The following is a 21,108-nucleotide window of genomic DNA, read 5'->3' on the forward strand; positions in this document are numbered from 1 at the left end:
TGTTCATGTTTTCCTGTTCCCTTAACTACACCCAGATCCTCCCCTCTTTCTTCCCCACATAACATTATGTTCTTTCTCTCTTAAATAAAGAGACACCCACAAATGAAAATCAAAACAAACAAAAAGGCAGTAAGACAAAAAAAAAAAAATAAAGAGAAAAAAAAAAAAAACCCACAAAACCTGAAATACAACCATGGGATTCCTTTTGTGCTGACCATAAACTTCCAGTCATGAGGCCAGCCCTGGAGTATGCTTAATATACACAGTGACACTTCATTGGATAAAAGTGATTTTCCCTTTTGTATAAGCAAGTCACAATGAGCTCTATACTCGCCATTGATCAAGCCCCAAGGCACATGCCCAAGGAAATAGGAAGAAGTACATTAAATCTCAGGAATATCAGTTCCTGGGCTGGAGCCCTGAACTTCACAGAAGGTAGAAAGCTAGCTGAGCACCCTCCCTTTTAAGCTCTCCTAACTGTGGGCAATGTGAGCATCTACTTTCCGCTCTTGCCATGGTAACTTTCCCCTGATTTGAGACTGTTTCCTCAAACTCTGAGCCAGAATAAACCCTTAAGTTGCTTTTGTCAGACACTTGGCTAATTTTTGGGAAGAAAATTAATATATATATTGCTGTAGCCTAGTTGTTTTTTCTTGTTGTTGTCATTGTTTTCCTCTCTATTTCTCCGCTTTAAAATGTGTATATGTGTGATCATTGTTGTAACTGGGTGATGTTCACACAGGCATCTATTCTCTCTGTGTACATAAATGGAAATTTGCATCACAACACTTCAGAAAGGTATCACTCCCCAAAGGGCCAGATGACAGTGCTCTTACCCCAGCTGTCTTGTCCAGGTGAAGGAAGTTTCCCAGCAATGATATTGCTAGAATATGCAAGGATGACAGTGTCGGCAGATCGACCACTCTGTAAGTGCCTGGGAGTGTGTGGTATCTAAAGCGCCTAGTCATAGGGGTCACAATAAAAAATAAATTGATGCACCAGTGATAAATGCAACAAAAAATCAACTCTGAAGTCAAATTATGACATTCAAATTTCATGTTCTCCAGTATGCAAACTTAACACTCACTTTTGCAGTGATGAGCCTTAGCTGAAGTTATTCTTTAACCACTTGTGCCTCACTTTTCACATCTGTCAAAAGTGTAACAACCTATGCTCAGGATGCGAGGCTAAGCACTGCACTCAGGGACAGCTGCTTTTGACCCAGAGAAGAGCATGTGTGATTGCATACGGGTTGATGCCGGAGGTCCCAGGTCTAAGAAAAAGGTATCAGACGGGGCTGATGCTCTTTGTGTGGATGACACCTAAATGAACATTGGTACAAAGGCCCAATTTATTTCTTATATCAGAGATCACACCTCTACTCTTGCCTGATGCATCTAAAACAAAAGGGGGGAACTGTAGAGAGCTGCATAATGCCCCACCTTAAAGATGGAGCTGGTTTCTGCCTTCAACCTTCCTGATGGTGAGTGCTCTCTGTCACAAACAACTCCATATTTGGCTAAGGCTGAGGATCTGGCTTGCTTCCATGTATTTGGACCTATCTGCATTGCCCACAAGGCATGCAGGGGTTGGCTACCCAGAGGCTATTTAAAGTGGGCTGGCTTTCTCCAGGGTCAGAAGATTGTTCAAGGTTCCTGAATAAACTGCATTGAGAATAACAAAAAAAAAAAAAAAAAGAAAGAAAGAAAGAAAAAAAAGTGTAACAACCATCTCAAAGGTGTTCAATGGGTTATCTTAGCTTTATAGAAAGCACATTGCTTTGTTTACTAGTGGTTCTTCAAATGTGGTTTGTAAACCCTTTGGGGGTTCCATATCAGATACCCTGCCTATCAGATTTTCATGACAATTCATAACACTGGGAAATTTACAGTTATGACATGGCTATGAAAATAATTTTATGGTTCAGGTCACCACAACATGAGAAACTATATTAAAGGGGTGCTACATTTGGAAGGTTGAGAACCACTGGTTGAGAATCAGCTGTTAACAGATAAATTGTCCTGACTCAAGGAAGGGTTGCTTGTGCCATCCTGGTGAAAAATCTTGTCCCTTTTCTGCATCAGATTAAGGAATGTTCACCATGACAATAGTCATATAGCATGGAAGATAAGATAAATGACACCCATCACATCAGGGCTGGATTATTGTTCTGTGACAAACAGAAGGTTTTCTCTTTCTGGTCCATGTCCTCAATGGCTTGCTGGGTTGGCACAAGGACAGGGAGATTTGAGGTGGTAGTCAGCATGGACTGCAGGAAAATATTCTGAGTCACAGGAGGAGAGAAAGTGGCCTGATTACTGTTAGCTACTTGCTGGACAGACATATATGATATCAGAGATGATGGCATCCCATGTGATGTAACTCCAGGCACACTGGGAAGATCCTAAGCTTTCCTTCCCCACTCCACCCAGACCTTGGCTTGATGACTCACTTTCTCTTTTGAGACTCAATCTTTATTTCCTCTTTAATGTGTGGATCTTTATGACAGTGAAGATTTTCCTGATTGGGTCATACTTGTAAATTGGAATGAAAAGGCAGATAAAGAGTCTTGTGTGTGTGCATATGTTTGTGAGTGCAAATGTGTACAAAGGACAATGTGATTTCTACTATGTCTTTAGAGTAAGAAGGTTGCATAGAATGAAGCCTGTCTCAAACTCAACAATGTCTCATTCATGCCCAGAAAGGTTATTGTTATGTTCAACAATTGGATAGAAAAATATTCAACCCAAAATAAATAAAAAACAACCCAAATACAACTTACTGAAGCCAGATATGTTGGCCTGGGAGTCAGAGGCAGGTGTATCTCTTTTAATTACAACCAGACTGATCTACAAATTGAGTTCAGGACAACCTAGGCCACACAAAAATTCTCTGCCTCAAAATAAAACAAAAGAACAATGACAAAACCCAACAAACAACTTACAGAATTCTGGTCAATATTCTCCTTGGAATGATTTTCAACTTTGAACACAAAACCATTTAAAGCAGAATTGTGGGGAAATGTTCCCTATCAAACCTGCTACTGGGTTGGCATTGCATGGGGTGAGACTGGGCATAGCCACAGGGAAGCCAGCATGCCCAGAGAGGAAGGAGTTCCCTGCCTTGCTTTATGGAGAGGGTTGTACTGAGCCTCCACTGTAGAAACAAGTGGTTCTTCAGCATACAGGGAGCTGTTCTCTGAGTGACTGCTGCCTGAGGAAGACCTATTTTGGCACATACTTACATAGAAGGACAATCTGTTATGATGTCTGGCTAGGACAGACATACCAATCCATTCAGCCCAAGAGGACAGAGATCTAGACAATTGGGCAGGGTGAGACTGGATTCTTTTAACTTTGCTTTTGATACAGTGTTTCTGAGTGTAACAGCCCTGGCTATCCTGGACTCTCTCTTTAGAACAGGCTGGCCTTAAACTCATAGAGAACCACCTGCCTCAGACTCCAGAGGGCTAGGATCAAAGGCATGTGACCAAAACCTGCTTGAGATGAAATTTTTTTTTATGTGATCCTCCGAGGGGTTGGAAAGTAAGCTCTACAAATATTTTAGGCAGAGAGCTAAACATATATGCAGTTTCCAGGTGACAACTGTAAGTCCAAATTGTAGTGAATTAGAGGTAAGTAACATTAAACTTTCTGAGAAAGCTATGTGATTTATTTAAAATCCATGTGGTGGATAGTGCTATTCTTTTTTTTATGTATTTTTTTTTATTTTTCATCAATTACACTTTATTCTGCATCCCACCATAAGCCCCTCCCTCCTCCCCTCCAAATACCACCCTCCCTCCTCCCTCTGCATGCATGCCACTCCCCAAGTCCACTGATAGTGGAGGTTCTCCTCTCCTTTCTGATATTAGTCTATCAGGTCACATCAAAAGTGACTGCATTGTCCTCTACTATGGCCTGGTAAGGCTGCTCCCCCCCAGGAGGAGGTGATCAAAGAGCAGGCCAATCAGATTATGTAGAAGGTAGTGCCTCTTCACATTACTATGTAACCCAATTGGACTCTGAACTGACCTGGGCTACATCTGTACAGGGTTCTGGGTTATCTCTATGAATAGTCCTTGCTTGGAGTATGAGTCTCTGGGAAATTCCCTGTGTTCAAATGCTATTCTTATTTATTTGAATTTCTTGGAAATCAACTACCTGTCCTTTACCTGCAGTTTCCAGCTTGGTTATTCATGTTAACACTGGTGACCAGACCAAACCCCACTGACTTTTAAATCAGGGTCTCCAGGAGTGAGATAGATTGTAAAGAGCAGGAAAAGAGGAGAAGCATCTCTGCAGATTCCTCCCAACTCCACCCCCAAGGTACATTGCCAGTTTTCTATTGAACAAACTCCTTCTCTATAAAATAATTTAGGTTGTCAGGGCTAGCATGCTAAGGCTGGGACTCACATTTATCCACTGGTAAAATACAACTGCTTCTGAGAGAAATGACAATTTCTTATTCATTTATTCGAAGGAGGGTGGGAGAGCAGAAAGAGAACATAGAAATATTATCTCAGACTCTCTCTGGATAGCCAACACCTGCCCACTTGGCCTGTGCTGTCTACACAGCCTGCCTCCCCAGGCTGATGTGAACCAGTGCCCCACCTATGTGAGCCTATAATCAAAAACTGCAGGTGGCCTCCACAGTCAGGGGCCTGACTCTCCTCTAGATCAGAAATCCTCAACCTTCCTAGTGCCATGACACTTTAATACAGATCCTCAAGTTGTGGTGTACTCCCCACAACAAAAATTCTTTTCTTTGCTACTTCCTAACTGTAATTTTCCAATGGCAAATACCTGTGCTTTTTGATGGTCTTAGGAGAGTCCCATGAAAGGGTCATTCTACCTCAAAGGGTTTGAGACCCACAGGTTGAGAACTGCTCCTTTACAGGTACGCATGTGCAACCTATTGCCACTACAAAACCATGTTGTTGTCTACAAAGTTGACACTTGGAAACCATAGAACAAAGAACAGTTACAAAGAAAAATGCAAGAGCAGGCTTGATAATATTTTAAATAAAACAATTTTGGACCATAGTAATCTTGGGGTGTACAGACCTATGGGCTACAGTTAAGATATGCTTGTCTGATTGAGGTGAGGTCTAGCTTACTAGACACCTAGGCCTTAAGGAGGGTCCTAAAGAAAACAGCCCCCAGTCAGAGCCCATGTAGAAGAAGTCCCACACTGGGGCTTTTGGCTAACATGCCTGGACTTATACTGTGGTTTTGCCACAGCCTACAAAAAAAAAATCTTTGGATAGAAATGAGTAAGCATAGGGTGAATTTTCATCAGGGATGGGCAGAGGCATTGAAAGTTAGTTTGTTTACATGGGAAGACAGGAACATGGGAGTTGGAGGTGCTGGAGATTTTGGGGTCAAAAACTACTGTTGGAAGAGTCCAAGCTCCAGGGTGGGGTCAGGTACAATTGAGTGCCAATGAGAAGTAAACTATGGGACCTCTAGGCACACAGCAGGGGTGTGTGTGTTGGGTCTTCTGGTGGCGGCATCACAGTATCCTGGGGATAAGAACTGGAGTGAATTTTGGTTGCCAGGCTTAGGGTCCTAGGCAATTTCTAGAGTTAAAGTTATGTAGGAGAAGAGGCACAAAAATGGACTGTGTTAAAAAGAAAAAAAAAAAAAAGGTGAGGAAAGAAATAATCACAGTGTCAGGTCTCAAACACTGGACAAACTGCTAAGTGTTGTACTTGTTAATACATCAAAGCTGAGGCTGGCTAGCCAAGTGCTCCAAGCATCTCTCCATTTAAGGATGTTGCAGGGTACTCCTGGCTTGCATATCCTGCCCCTACCCTGAAACCTAAAGCCCAGGGACTAGCCTGCTATTCTGCCAGCTGCTCATCCCTATATAATCCAGTTATTTTTTCTAGGCTGGTTGTTCTGGCCCTTTTATCTCTTCTTCAGTCTCCTGGCCCAGGCAGCTGCTCTTGGTTTATGACTGTCTCCTCTCTTGTTCTCCATTCTCTTCCCCCCTCAAATGACCCTGCTCAGCTTGGCCATGTTCACTGTGGACTCTCCCAGATGTCTCATCCTCTGGCTCTATTTAACCTTTTATCTACAATAAAACTTCTTCTCTACTATACTTAGAAGCAGTCTTGTCCTTCTTGTTCTACTATACTTAGTAGCAGTCTTGTCCTTCTTGTTTCTTTTTTTCTTTCCTCTCAGTCATCTGGTGTTGAAACCCAGAATTTCTGTAGGCTTACATGTGACAAAGGAGTAAGGTGAAGATGCTCCCTCTTGAGATTAGAGAACAATTCTGTGGTAGAAAGAGATGGAGAGTTAGTGACAGTTGGGCATGACACATACTATACAGATAAGATACTCTATTTTCGTGATTAAGTGTTGGGCCTGGCACAAGGACAGACACCAACTCTGAGACAAGTAAGTGTTCATAGCCTCTGGTTACTGACCTGTGGAATGGGGATCATAATAGCACTAAATCCATACAACTGTGGTGAGTTTTGAATGAGATGCTACTTCATAAAGGACCTAGAAAGAACCTGCTATACAGAAGGCATTTGCATGTGCATATGAGCACACATGTACACATGCATGTGAACACACCTCAATCAGGATGAGCACATACAGACACACACACACACACATACACAAACACACACACAAACACCTCATTCAACATGAGTAAATCCAGGATGTTCTGGGTACCCCATAAGAGTCCATGGAACGCGAAGGGAACTCTGACAGCTATCCCATACAGCCCTGCATAGGGAGATCAGTTGCTCACTTGGGAAGTCTGAGACAACTTGGCAAAAAAATTGACTTTCAGGACTGCTCTGTGTGTAAAAATTGCCCAATAAATTCTGCTGCACCTTGGCAAAGGAGGAACCCACCAAACATGTAAGGACCTGCAAATGCCAGCTGTGTTCATATAAAATATGACAAATGGGCTAGTGTTCCAAAGGGGTGGTGTGGGCTCAGAATGTTCTGAGAATGTGCTTTATGAAATGGGACACTGTGGGCCTTGAGGGAAGGCAAGAGAGCTGGGGAAGGCATTCAAACTGAGGAAAAATATCACAAGAGAAAAACAGAGGTGAAGAAGCATTTCTAGTTGGAGAAAAAATGTTTAGGATGGATTCTGAAAGTCTAACATACAACAGTTGGGGCTGATATAACAGTATTCACATGTGGGAAGAGGTCAGTAAGACCATCCATTGTATTAATTTTCACTGTAACAGTGTCACCTGCTATGTAAGCTTTATAAGACAAGTGTGTATATTTTATATAATATTGTACAATATTTTATAACCATGTGAAACCCAAGCACACTCTGTGCATAGCAGAATACAAGCTTATAGGCTAGAGGTAATATATTCTGGTTATTGGCACAGCAGCTCTCTGGCCCCACTCTTAACACTTCTATGATTTGATCCAAACATGGCTTGTCTCTATATTCACAGAATTTAAAGTCAGTATTCATTTGACTTGCCAACAATTTTCCAAACCAACTGTGGCTGATTGAACGCAATCTTAGATGGGGCTTATTTGATTTCATAAATATTTCATAGAGACCCTGTCTTCTGTATCCCTTCATTTCATTCAACTTTTGTTTGCAGAAGAAAACGTAGACTCTGGCTGTACATATAGAACATTTTTTTTTTGTTAAATATTTTAGTTTCTCTCTTTCTTTGTTTTCACAGTAGCTGTGACATGGGAAGGTTTGTGACATGCTTGGGTCTTTCGATTCAAGGCAGCGCTGAATTGAACAGGTTTTGATAAAATAAAATTAAATGGCATATGAAAGATGAATGGAAGTGTAGATGACTCTTGACAGCTGGGTCACTGGTTAAAGATTGGTATTAGAGTGAAGGAGGACCCTATTTCAGTTCCTAATATGAATATTGGAAATCATGAGAGTCATAAAACTTTTGGATTTTATACCTCTGGCTTCTGTGTACTCATTTACGCACACAAACTCGTGCAGGCATGCACACACACATGCACACCCAAGCAGCACTAAAAATAAAAATAAAGGGTTATATGCCTAGGAGTGGTATAGCTGGATCTTGAGGAATGACTAGTCCTAATTTCCTGAGAAAGCACCAGATTGATTTCCCAAGTAGTTGTACAAGTTTACATTCCCACCAGCAATGGAGGAGAGTTCCTCTTTCTCCATGTCTTCTCCAGCATGTGTTGTCACATGAGATTTTCATTTTTTAGCCATTCTGATGGGGGTAAGTTAAAATCTCAGGGTTTTCTAATTTGCATCTCCCTCATTAGTATGGATGTTGAAGATTTCTCTAAGTGTTTCTGTGCCATTACGTATTCCTGTTTTGAGAATTATTTGCTTAGCTCAGAACCCCGCTTTTTTTTTCCAATTTTTTTTTTCAATGCAGTTTATTCAGGAACCTCGAACAATCATCTGACCCTGGGTAAAGCCAGCCCACTTTAAATAGCCTCTGGGTAGCCAACCTCAGCATGCCACGTGGGCAATGCAAATAGGTCCACATACATGGAAGCAGGCTAAATCCTTGGCCTTAGCCAAATGTGGAGTTGTTCATGACAGAGAGCACTCACCATGGGGAAGGTGGAGGGCAGAAACCAGCTCCATCTTTTAGGTGCGGCATTACAGCATTACAGTTCTCTCTTTTTGTTTTAGAAACATCAGGCAAGAGTAGAGGTCTGATCTCTGATAATAGAAATAAATTGGGACTTTGTACTGATGTTCATTTAGGTGTCACCCACCCAAAGAGCATCAGACCCTTCAGATACCTTTATCTCAGAGGCGGGACCTGGGGCATCAACCCACGTGCAATCAGACATGCTCTTCTCTGGGTCGTAAGCAGCTGTCCCTGAGTTCAGATTCTCTTGTTCTTTTGCTCTCCTTGTGGAGACCCTGTCCTCTCCAGCTCTTACTATTTCCCAGTTCTTACATAAAATTCCATTCACTCTGCCCAACAGTTGCCCATCAGGCTTAGCATCTGCTTTGATAGTCTGTAGGGCAGAGGCTTTCAGAGGCCTTCTGTGGTAGGTTCCTAGGTTGTTTCCTGTTTTCTTCTTCTTCTTATGTCCATCCTCTTTGCCTTTCTGGATAGGGATTGGACATATTAGTTAGGGTCCTCTCTCTTGCTTAGTTTCTTTAGATGCACACGTTTTAGTGGGTTTGTCCTATGTTGTATGTCTCTATGAGTGAGTATATACCATGTGTGTCTTTTTGCTTCTGGGACAACTCACTCAGGATGATCCTTTCCAGATCCCACCATGTACCTGCAAATTTCATGATTTCCTTATTTTTCATTGCAGAGTAATATTCCATTGTGTAGATGTACCACAATTTCTGCATCCATTCTTCAGTTGAGGGGCATCTGGATTGTTTCCAGCTTCTGGCTATTACAAATAAAGCTGCTACAAACATGGTTGAGCAAATTTCCTTTTTGTGTGCTTGAGCCTCTTTTGGATATATGCCTAGGAGTGGTATGGCTGGATCTTGGGGAAGCAGTATTCCTACTTGTCTCAGAAAATGCCAGATTGATTTCCAGAGTGGTCTTACCAGTTTACATTCCCACCAGCAGTGGAGAAGGGCTCCTCTTTCTCCACAACCTCTCCAGCATGTGTTGTCACTTGAGTTTTTGATCTTGGCCATTCTCATGGGTGTAAGGTGAAATCTCAGGGTTGTTTTGATTTGCATTTCCCTAATGGCTAGTGAGGTTGAGCATTTCTTTAAGTGTTTCTTTGCCATTCGGTATTCCTCTACAGAGAATTCTCTGTTTAGCTCTGTTACCCATTTTTTTAAGTGGGTTACTTGGTTTGTTGCTTTTCAGCTTCTTTAGTTCTTTATATATACTGGATATGAGTCCTCTGTCAGATAAAGGGTTGGTGAAGATTCTTTCCCAATCTGTAGGAGGTCACTTTGTTTTGATGACGGTGTCTTTTGCTTTGCAGAAGCTTTTCAGTTTCATGAGGTCCCATTTATTGATTGTTGCCTCTAGAGCGTGTGCTGTGGGAGTTCTGTTCAGGAAGTTTTCCCCTGTACCAATGAGTTCTAGGGTATTTCCCACTTTTATTTCAAGCCGATTTAATGTGTCTGGTTTTATGTTGAGGTCTTTGATCCACTTGGACTTCAGTTTTGTGCATGGTGATAAGTATGGAACTATTTTCATTTTTCTACATGTAGACATCCAGTTGGACCAGCACCATTTGTTGAAGATGCTATCTTTTTTTTCAATGTATGGTTTTGTCATCTTTGTCAAAGATCAGGTGTCCATAAGTGTGTGGGTTTATTTCTTGGTCCTCTGTTCGGTTCCATTGAGCCACCATTCTGTTTCTGTGCCAGTAACATGCAGTTTTTAATACTGTTTTCTATAGTACAACTTAAGATCAGGGATGAAGATACCTACAGAAGATCTTTTATTGTAGACGATTGTGTTAGCAATTCTGGGTTTCTTGTTATTCCAGATGAAGTTGAGAATTTTTCTTTCCAGGTCTGTAAATAATTGTGCTGTTAATTTGATGGGTATTGCATTGAATCTGTAGATTGCTTTTGGTAAGATGGCCATTTTTACTATGTTAATCCTACCAAGCCATGAGCATGAGAGATCTTTCCATCTTCTCATATCTTCTTCTAGTTCTTTCTTCAGAGATTTGACATTTTTTCATACAAGTCTTTGACTTCCTTAGTTAGGGTTACTCTGAGGTACCTTATGTCATTTGTGGCTATTGTGAAGGGTGTTGTTTCCCTAATTTCTTTCTCAGCCCTTTTGTCTTTTGTATACACGAGGGCTACTGATTTTTTTGAGTTAATTTTGTATCTGGCCACTTTTATCAGCTGTAGGAGTTCCCTGGTATAGTTTTTGGGGTCACTCACGTATACTATCATATCATCTTCAAATAGTGATAATTTGACTTCTTCCTTTCCAATTTGTATCCCCTTGATATCCTTCAACTGTCTTATTTCTCTAGCAATGACTTCCAGAACTATGTTGAAGAGATATGGAGAGAGTGGGCAGCCTTGTCTTGTCCCTGATTTCAGTGGGATTGCTTTAAGTTTCTCTCCGTTCAGTTTGATGTTGGCTATATGTTTGCTGTATATCGCCTTTACTATGTTTAGATATGTGCCTTGTATCCCTGATCTCTCTAATACTTTAAACATGAAAGGATGTTGGATTTTGTCAAAGGCTTTTTCAGCATCTAGGGTGATTATCATGTGGTTTTTTTCTTTCAATTTGTTAATATGGTGGATCACATTGATGGATTTCCGTATATTGAACCACCCCTGCATACCTGGGATGAAGCCTACTTGGTCATGGTGGATGATATCTTTGATGTGTTCTTGTATTCGGTTTGTGAATATTTTGTTGAGTATTTTTGCATCAATGTTCATAAGGGAGATTGGCCTGAAATTCTCTTTCTTTTTTGAGTCTTTGTGAGGTTCAGGTACCAAGGTGACTGTGGCTTCATAGAATGAGTTTGTTAATGTTCCTTCTGTTTCTATTTTGTGGAATAGTTTGAAGAGAATTGGTGTTAGCTCTTTGGGTATAGTCGCTGGATGTCTGGTGTTTTTCAGGAGTTGCTACAGCTCACTTCAGGCATAGAGACCTGGGTGGTTACGGTGGTCCTGATTAGTCAAGAGGGCTCTCCTCTCACCGGGAGAAGTCCTGGGGGCAGCTGCCCTCCTTCTGGGTTTCTTGCTGTAAATTTAGTGATCAGCTGTGGTAATCTGTGGCGGGTGAGTACTGCTCTGTTGTCTTGGGGGACTCAGTTCTGTCTGTTTGCAATCTGCAGTCTGCTAGACTTTCCCTAGGTGACCCCAGCAGCACGGTTTCTTCCTGCTCTGTGGGGTCCTCTCCAGACAGGGGTTCCCAGTCCCTGTTGTACTGGGGCTCACAGCTTGTCTGTACCGCTGAGCTGAGCGCAAAGCTCTCTGCATGCGGCAGGAGCTCAGCTGTGATGGCAGCAGAGACCTTCCGGGGAGAGACTGGGTGACCTGCAATCAGTCCCACAACCCTGCTTCCCTGTGGGGTCCCCCCGCGACTGGGACTCCCAGTCTCAGGCACCCTTGTGCCCACGGATCAGCCTGGGAAAGTGGCTGGGACACGCCTGCTTGTGGCTCCAGGCCGGAGACCCAAAGCCTGCATAACTGGGGATTTCTTCGGGTTCTGGCTGGGTAGCTGTGAGTGGATCTGACCTATTCCCCCGCCATGGGAGCCTCCCCTCACTTGGGAAACACGATCAATGTAGTTTCGGGGCCTCGAGTTCAGTCTCCTGGTCTCTGCATGGAAAGTGGTGTTCTGCTCCTCAAACACGCTGTTTTACTGGCTCTGCCATCTTGGCTCCCCCAGAACCCCGCTTTTAAATTGGATGACTTGATTTGTTGGTGATTAACTTCTTAAATTATTCATATATTCTGGATATAAGCCCTCCCTCTGTCAGATACAGGTTCAGTGAAGATCCTTTCTCTACCTGTGGGCTCTGACGGCCCACGCATGGAGAGGACCTAAACCCCCTGCTCAGATGTAGCCCATAGACTCAGTCTCCAAGTGCGTTCACTAGTATGCAATACAGGGACTCTCTAAGATGTGAACTCATGGGAAGGCCCTCTGATCACTGACCCTGAGGGGGATAGGGGTGAGTGTAGCCTTGCCAGGTCACAGAGGAAGACAATGCATCCACTCCTAATGAGAACTGCTAGGCTAGGATCAGATAGAAGAGGAGGATCTCCCCTAACAGTAGACTAGGAGAGGGGCATGAGGAGAGAAGAGGAAGAGAGAGAGAGAGAGATTGGGAGGAGATGATGGAGGGGCCCACAGCTGGGATACGAAATTAAAAATGTAATAAATAATTAATAAAAAAATTTAAAAGCACACAAAAAATAAAAATCTTTTTTTATTTGTCTTTTGAAAGAGAATGTCTCTGGTTGTCCTGGACTCACTTTGTAGACCAGGCTGTCCTGGAAAACACAGAGATCCTCATGCCATTTCCTTTATAAGTGCTGGCATTACAGGTGTGCACCATTTCATCTGGCTCTAAAAAGAAATCTTAAAACAAAATGTTGACTACTGCTGTTGACACTTACTACAGTTGTGGCTTTCTTCTCCCTGACATACTTCTTGATGGCTTCCTTGTTTGGAGCAAACACTGGGTAAGCACTTGCAGCCTTGTTTGCATTTGCCTAATTGTATTCCTGCAAAGACAGGCTAGACAATGAGGGGACCCTTGTTGCTAGACAGCTTGTCAAAATGGTTTTGCAGAGAACATGTTTCTTACAATGATGTTGCCTTGGAAGATGGAATAGGCAAGCATCTGGTCCAGTCACATGAGTAGGTTTGGTAAGGAGCCACTTAGACCTCTTTGAGGATCAGCACCTGGGAAAAGAAGCCCCACATTTCTAGTTAGCCAATTTCGGTACCATATGTGGTTCACTGATGACTATGGAAGTCCTACTGGCTTCTTTGGCCTGTTAAAAGAATTGACTGAAAACATTTTATTTACCAAGGAAGTTATTCCAGGATCCAAACTGACTAGGGTGGAAGGAACTTTGAAATGTTAGTTCAATCTTAATTCTTTCTCTTAATTTTATTTTCCATTTAGAGAAAATTTCATGCTATACAAAAGACTTTATGTATCCAGCTAGGAAATCCCTTCTAACTTCCATTAACATTTGTTACTTCTTTGCTTATCTTGAGAACCTTATATCTACTATATTCCAGTGACCTGAAATTGGCTGCAAATGTTTTGCTTGATAAAACTACAAAGACAGGTAACTTTACATAAATAGTTAGATTTCTCTCTCTCTTTCTCTGTATTTGTGAGAGAGTGTTCAGAGCCTTGTGCAGATGGGGCAAGTAGCTATTGCTGAGACATTTCCCTGGATAGTTGACTACCTGCACCCCTTAATTCTGCCGACTTTTGAAACAGAATCCTGCCATGAAGTCCAGGCTGTTCTCAAGCATTCTGTGATCCTCCTGTTGTAGCTTCCTGAGTGTGGAAACTACAGGCATGCCTGGACACAAAGCTGTTTACTGAAGCCAAAGCCAACTAGTGAGCCAAAGCCATTTAGTGCAGCCAATGCCAATTACTGGAAAAGTTTCCAAAAACCACACTAGGACCTTAGGTCATGGATGATAGATTTAGGTGAGAACATCTTCTTGTCATTCTTGGAGCATCCTTGAGATATCTTAAGGAAACATTCTTGCGATATCTTGCAGGAGATATCTCAAACCATAAAACTGTTTTGCAATCTTCTGCAGCAGTAAATTAGTAAGAGGTAAGTCAGAATGATTATTTATGGGAGTAAGCATGTCTTATTTTTACAGGGTCTGAAGGAATTCATCAGGATGGGAGTAGTAAGTTGAATGAGTCTGGTAACTGGAATTCTGCCTCCTGGCCTTGGCAGATGTGGGTCTTATCAATAGTTCCATTTTTTCAGAGATTGTCCTTGGTGGTCAGTCTCTGCAGGTGGGTTTCTCTGAGACTGAGATGTAGATAGAAAGCTCCCTGCACCCTTGGGAACCAGACAGCAAACTTTGTATAACCTTGAGTTAATTCCTGCAAGCCTTGCCAGGTGGCTCAGATGTGTTGCTACTGTGAAAAACATTTGCTTGTACCCTTTGCTTTATTAGTGTTGTTTGCACATTCAGTAAATTGAGACTTGATCAGGAATCTGTCTTGCCTCCATTATTCACATCTCTGTCTTCCAATTTCCTTCTTTCAGGTGGTTCCTGTTTATCTAGCCTGTGGGATGGGTCAGTTGGTGCCCAAAAAAGGGACCTTGAAAAAGTGGGGCAAAAGTGAGAAACACTGGTTTTTGGAGCTCCAGATGCCTAAGTAAAAACAGTACTTCATGATACTGCCCATTGCACAGAGGAAGACAAGTTAGGCAGACAGCTCAATCATTGGGCAGAGCAGTAGCAGGGAGTTATTCATGGGACTTTAACATCAATGTTAAAATAAACAGGACTAATAGGGAGAAATGCCCTTATACCCTTTAGTTAGTAAGTGAGTTATGTCCCACCTTCCCAGTTGAAGGTACGTAAATATGGAAAAGTGGGAGAGTGTAGGGAAAATATTGCAAGAATATTACAATATTACAATATGGTCCTGAAAAGGTACCTGTTATATCTGTTCCTCTGTGGAATCTAATTACAGATGTGCTTGATCCTAGGCATGAGACTGATAAAATGAAAAATTTTGATCTCACAAGCTAAAGAATTGCTTGAAGAAAATGGAGCACCCAAACAAGCAGAAAAAAAACAAAAAAAACAAAAAGTACTTCTAAGATTATTTCAAATGTTTATAAAGGATCCCAAACAGATTTGAGTAATTTGAGAGCCAAAAATAATTTAAGAGCTAGATAGTGAGGATGAAAGGGAGTCAGAGGAATAAACTACCAAGTCTCATAATTCAGATTGGCTGCCTTGCCCTCTGTCCACCCCCTCTCCCCCATGGATTTCCCTGCCACATGTGCAGGAGATACAGGACCACTGCAGGAAGATATTACTGTTCTTTAAGAGAAAATCCAATTAGAAAGTAAACAAATTCAGTTATTAAGAGAATTACAAAAATTAAATAAAATCAACAGTAATAATGATAATATTAATAATAATAACAGTAATACTAAATAATAATAACCAAAATTGGATTGTTTGCACTGGTAAATTTTAAAGTCTGGTTTACTAGTAAAATTATAAATGTGCTGTATGATTTCACTCCTAAAGAGCATGCTTTGTTTCAATATTACAAAAACAGGTTTTAAAAAATATGTAAATGTTTAAAAAGCAGGTACTGCCATTGTTCTTTCTCTTTGTCTCTGTTTTTTTTTTTTTTTTTTTTTTTTGTGTGTGTGTGTGTGTCTGTGTGTATGCCTGTGTGTTGGCTTTCTGCTTTGGTTTCTGGTTTCTGGTTTTGAATTGCTCTTGATGTCTGGGTAAACTAGTAGAGTTTTCAATCTGGTCAAGGGAATATGAATTCCCTGGGAGGGGGCTTATAAAGCCCTATTTGTTTTGGCACCAGGAAAATGGGTCAGGGAGACTGTATTTTGTGTGATAAAAGGGCTCCTGGAGCCTGCTCTCCATTTGGAAGCTGTGGAGAAGGCCATGGGTGCTCTGCTCCTTCTGGTATCTATATCTATGTGTGTGGAAGGGACCCATGAGAGGGTCTTCTGGAATTTGTGGTACTTGTGTCTGGTAGAGGCTGATCATGCCCTCCTATTTGAGTATTCTGTTTACTCCAAGGTGACAATGGAGGATTTCTATGTTCCTTAGCTATGTCTGTATGTGTGTATATGTTTATTTGTGGAAAAACAGATGATATTTTCAAATATGGCTGATGATATTAATATTTTAGACATATATTAATATTTTTAGACATGAGGCAGTTTGACTCAACACCTCTGAGTTTGCTCCTGGAATGTCAAAGTTAAATTTTATAATACATTTAAATTTTTTCAGGTATTTGAAAAAATAACCTTTGATCACTCTAACAAGAAACTTAAATCAGTTTCAGAACCTTTGGGCGAGGTCAAAAGACCTTGGTATTTATTTCATTAATTTTGAGAAGTAAAAATCAAGCCATACTGTTTGAGCCAACTAAACACAAACTACAGTTATTACAATACATCATTTAAAACAAAACTATGAATATATCATGTATAAAATACATTCTTCATTTAAAGAGGCTGGATGTCACCTACCAGCAGGGACGGCTAAATACCACCTGAGATACAGCTGGACAGAGAGAGAGACAGGGTAACACAGAGAATGATACCTAGTCTACATGCTGATTTAATGGGTGTCAGGTTAACATTTACATAGGCAAAAGTGTGCAAGCAGTTTCTCACACAGACAATTTTACTTAGCCAAAACATGAGAGGTCTCACTCGAGGTTGCACAAAGTTTGCAGTCTGTTTCCCAAGGTTGCAGGGAGCTTGCTATCTACTTCTCAGGCTCAGAGCACCCAACCTGCATAGAATGACTGCCAAGGACAGTCTCTGAGAAATGGAATTATGTATAAGACCCACATCTGCCAAGGCCAAGAGGCAGAATTCCAATTACTAGACTCCTTCAGTAAGGATTAAGGAAAAGGATTTAGTTAACTTCTTTGTTTCACTTACTAGTATTTGCCACTGGTTTCCACAGGAAGTCACTATTGACGTAAGACTCTGGCAGAAAGATGGAAATTGTCTTAAAAAAAATTATGAATCTTCTGGTCCACAGAAGGTGCCTGTCCAGACATTTTATTACTGTAATTTGATTAATGATATTCTTCAGGTCAGACATTCCCAACCTGACTTGGCTGAGGTAGTTTCTCAAACTGAAAAGTTCCTCAAAAAGGATTCTAGAGGCAGTCCCAAATCCCTTGAAGTAGGTAGGGACAAGGCTGCACTATCCTAACGTTTCTGAGTTCCCTCCCTATCTCCATACCTATGCCAGAACTAGAGGCTCCAGTCCTAGTTCAGCCTGCAGCCCATTTCCTATACCCCTCCCTTACAACTGTTCACTTGCAGACACAGGACCGACCTAATGACCTAACTTTCCTTGAAAAGGCCACTTCTCTTTAGGAAAAAGCTGCCAGATACCTTAATCTAGACTGGTAACCCCTCCTGTCTTTCCTGACTCTGGCAGCTGCCCCATTTTTATGGACTCCATATATTAAAGTTCCTCCTTTCTGTGCACCAGCCTTACCTTTTGATTCTGACATAGAGGATGCAGCTCAGTACACTAAAACTAAACTCACTCAGGAGGTTAAATCCCGCAGGGAAAGTACTTCAAAAGAAAAGAGACCATTTTACACATATTAAAAAACTGAAAGTAGTTGTCTCTTGTACCAATGAGTTCTATGGCCTCCCCCACTCTTTTTTCTAATTGATTTAATGTGTCTGGTTTTATGTTGAGGTCTTTGATGCACTGGAAGTTTAGTTTTGTGCAGTCTGATAAGTATGGATCTATTTGCATTTTTCTACATGTAGATATCCAGTTTGACCAGCACCATTTCTTGAAGATGCTATCTTTTTCCATTGTATGGTTTTGGCATCTTTGTCAAAGATCAGGTGTCCATAATCCACAGGTGTGTGGGTTTATTTCTGCTTCTTTTCTTCAGTTCATTTGATCCAACATCCTATTTCTATGCCAGTATCATGCAGTTGTTATTACTGTTGTTCTATAGTACAGCTTAAGATCAGGGATGGAGATACCTCCAGAAGAGCTGTTATTGTAGAGGATTGTTTTAGCAATTCTGCGTTTTATGTTATTCCATAGGACATTGAGAATTCATCTTTCCGGGTTTGTAAAGAAACGTGTTGGTAATTGGATGGGAATTGCATTGAATCTGTACATTGCTTTTGCTAAGATGGCCAATTTTACTATGTTAATCCTGCCAAGCCATGAGCATGAGAGGTCTTTCCATCTTCTGATCACTTCTTCTAATTCTTTCTTCAGAGACTTGAATTTTTTTTTTCAAATAAGTCTTTGACTTGCTTGGTTATGTCATTTGTGGCTATTGTGAAGGGTGTTGTTTTCCTAATATTTTTTTCAGCCATTTTATCTTTTGTATACAGGATGTCTACTGAATTTTTTGATATATTTGTTATCCACCCACTTTGGTAAAGGTGTTTATCAGCTGTAGGAGTTGCCTGGGAGGATTTTTTGGGGTCACTCATGTAAACTATCATATTATCTGCACATAGTGATAATTTGAGTTCTTCTTTCTAATTTGCATCCCCTTGAACTCCTTCAACTCTATTATTGCTCTAGCAAGGAATTCCAGAACTATGTTGAAGAGATATGGAGAGAGTGGGCACCCTTGCTTTGTCTCTGATTTTAGTGGGATTGAGTTAAGTTTCTCTCTGTTCAGTTTGATGTATATTTCCTTTACTATGTTTAGTTATGTGCCTTTTATCCCTGATCTCTCCAAGACTTTAAACATGAATGGATGTTTGATTTTGTCAAATGCTTTTCAAGCATGTAAGGAGATTATCATGTGTTTTTTTTTTTTCATTCAGTTTGTTATTATGGTGGATCACATTGATGTATTTCCTTATGTTGAACCACCCCTGCATATCTAGGATGAAGCCTACTTGGTCATAGTGGATGATATCTTTGGTGTGATCTTCTTTTCAGTTTGCAAGTATTTTGTTGTGTATTTTCACATCAATGTTCATAGGGGAGATTGGCCATTTCTTTCTTTGTTGAGTCTTTGAGAGGTTTAAGTACTGAAATGACTGTGGCTACATAGAATGAGTCTTGTAGTGCTCCTTCTGTTTCTGTTTTGTAGAATATTTTGTATAGAATTGGAGTTAGGTCTTCTTTGAAATTCTGGTAGAATACTGCACTGAAAATATTTGGCCCTTACCTTCTTTTGGATGGGAGACTTTTGATGAGAACTTCTATTTCCTTGGTGCTTATGACATAATTTAATTCATTTACCTGGTCTTCATTGAGTTTTCTTTAACTGGATTTGATCAAGATAATTGTCCATTTCATTTAGATTTTCAAATTTTGTGGCATATAGAGATTTGAACTTCCTGAACAGAACACCAACAGTATAGGCTCTAAGATCAACAATCAATAAAGTGGACGTCATGAAACTACAAAGCTTTTGAAAATCAAAGGACACTGTCATCAAAACAAAATGACTGCCTACATATTCAAAAAGAATCTTCACCAACCATTTTTTTTTCTGACAGAGCTCTAATATACAGTATATATAAAGAAATAAAGAAGCTGACAAGAAGCAAACCATGTAATCCAATTGAAAACTAGGGAACAGAGAGCAACAGAGAATTTTCTGCAGAGGAATATAGAATGGCAGAGAAACACTTCAAGAAATGCTCAATGCAAATCAAAAATTCCATGAGATTTAACCTTACACTTTCCAGAATGCCAAGATGAAAAATTGAAACAATAGACAACACATGCTGGAGAGGTTGTGGAAAAAGGGGAACCATCCTCCACTGCTAATTGGAATGTAAACTTGCAAAACCACTCTGAATCTATCTTTTTCTCAGACAAAGAGGAATAGTGCTTCCTTAAGATGCAGCCATACCACACCTAGGCATATATCCAAAGGAGGCTTAATTACACAGAAGGGCATTTGCTCAACCATGTTTTTAGCAGCTTTCTTTGTAATAGCCAGAAGCTGGAAACAGGACAGTTGCCCCTCAACTGAAGAATGGATGCAGAATTTTTTGAACAACTACACAATGGCATATTACTCAGCAATGATATTAAGGAAATTATGAAATTTGCAGGTAAATGGTGGGATCTGCAATCATACTGGTTGTACTGTCCCAGAAGCAGAAAGACACACACCGTCTATGCATTCAGTCATGTCATATAGGAAGAACCTTTTAAAATCTGTACATCTAAAGAAACTACACAAGAGAGAGGACCCTGAGTAAAATGGTAACGCTTCATCCCGAAAAGCAAAGAGGAAGGACATCAGAAGAAGAAGTAAACAGGAAACAAACTAGAAAGCAGCCACAGAGGGCCTCTGAAAGGCTCTTCTCTACAGACTATCAGAGCAGATGCTGAGACTTATGGCCAAACGTTGGGGAGTGTTTATGGAATCTTATGTAAGAAGTGGGAAATAGTAAGATCTGGAGAGGACAATAACTCCACAAGGAGAGCAAAAGAACCAGTAGTTTGAACACAGGGGTCTTCCCAGAGACTCATACTCCAATCAAGTACCTGTATGGAGATAACCTACAACAACTGCACAGATGTAGCCCAGATTGCACAGATTGGCAGTTTCTTGTCCAATTGGGTTACATAGTAATGGAAAGAGGGACTGCTTTTACATAATCTGATTGGCCTGTTCTTTGATCACTACCCCCTGAGGGGAGATAAGTCTAAAGGGCCTCAAAAGATGACAATCCATTCACTCATGATGAGCTCTGATAGACTAAGATCAGAAGGATAGAGAGGAGGAACTTCCCTCTCAGTGGACTTGGGGAAGGGCATGTGTGAAGAAGTAGGATAGAGAGGGGAGGAGAGAGGGGCTTATGAGGGAATACAAAGTGAATAAATTGTAATTAATTAAAAGAAATATGAAAATAAAAGAAGAACTGAGGAAATGGGATCTTGAATTGACCCAACTCCTAACTGAAGCTGCCTCCCACCCTCCCAAGACAAAG

This window comes from Meriones unguiculatus (assembly GCF_030254825.1).
Source record: "Meriones unguiculatus strain TT.TT164.6M chromosome Y unlocalized genomic scaffold, Bangor_MerUng_6.1 ChrY_unordered_Scaffold_35, whole genome shotgun sequence".
Classification (NCBI taxonomy): Eukaryota; Metazoa; Chordata; class Mammalia; order Rodentia; family Muridae; genus Meriones; species Meriones unguiculatus.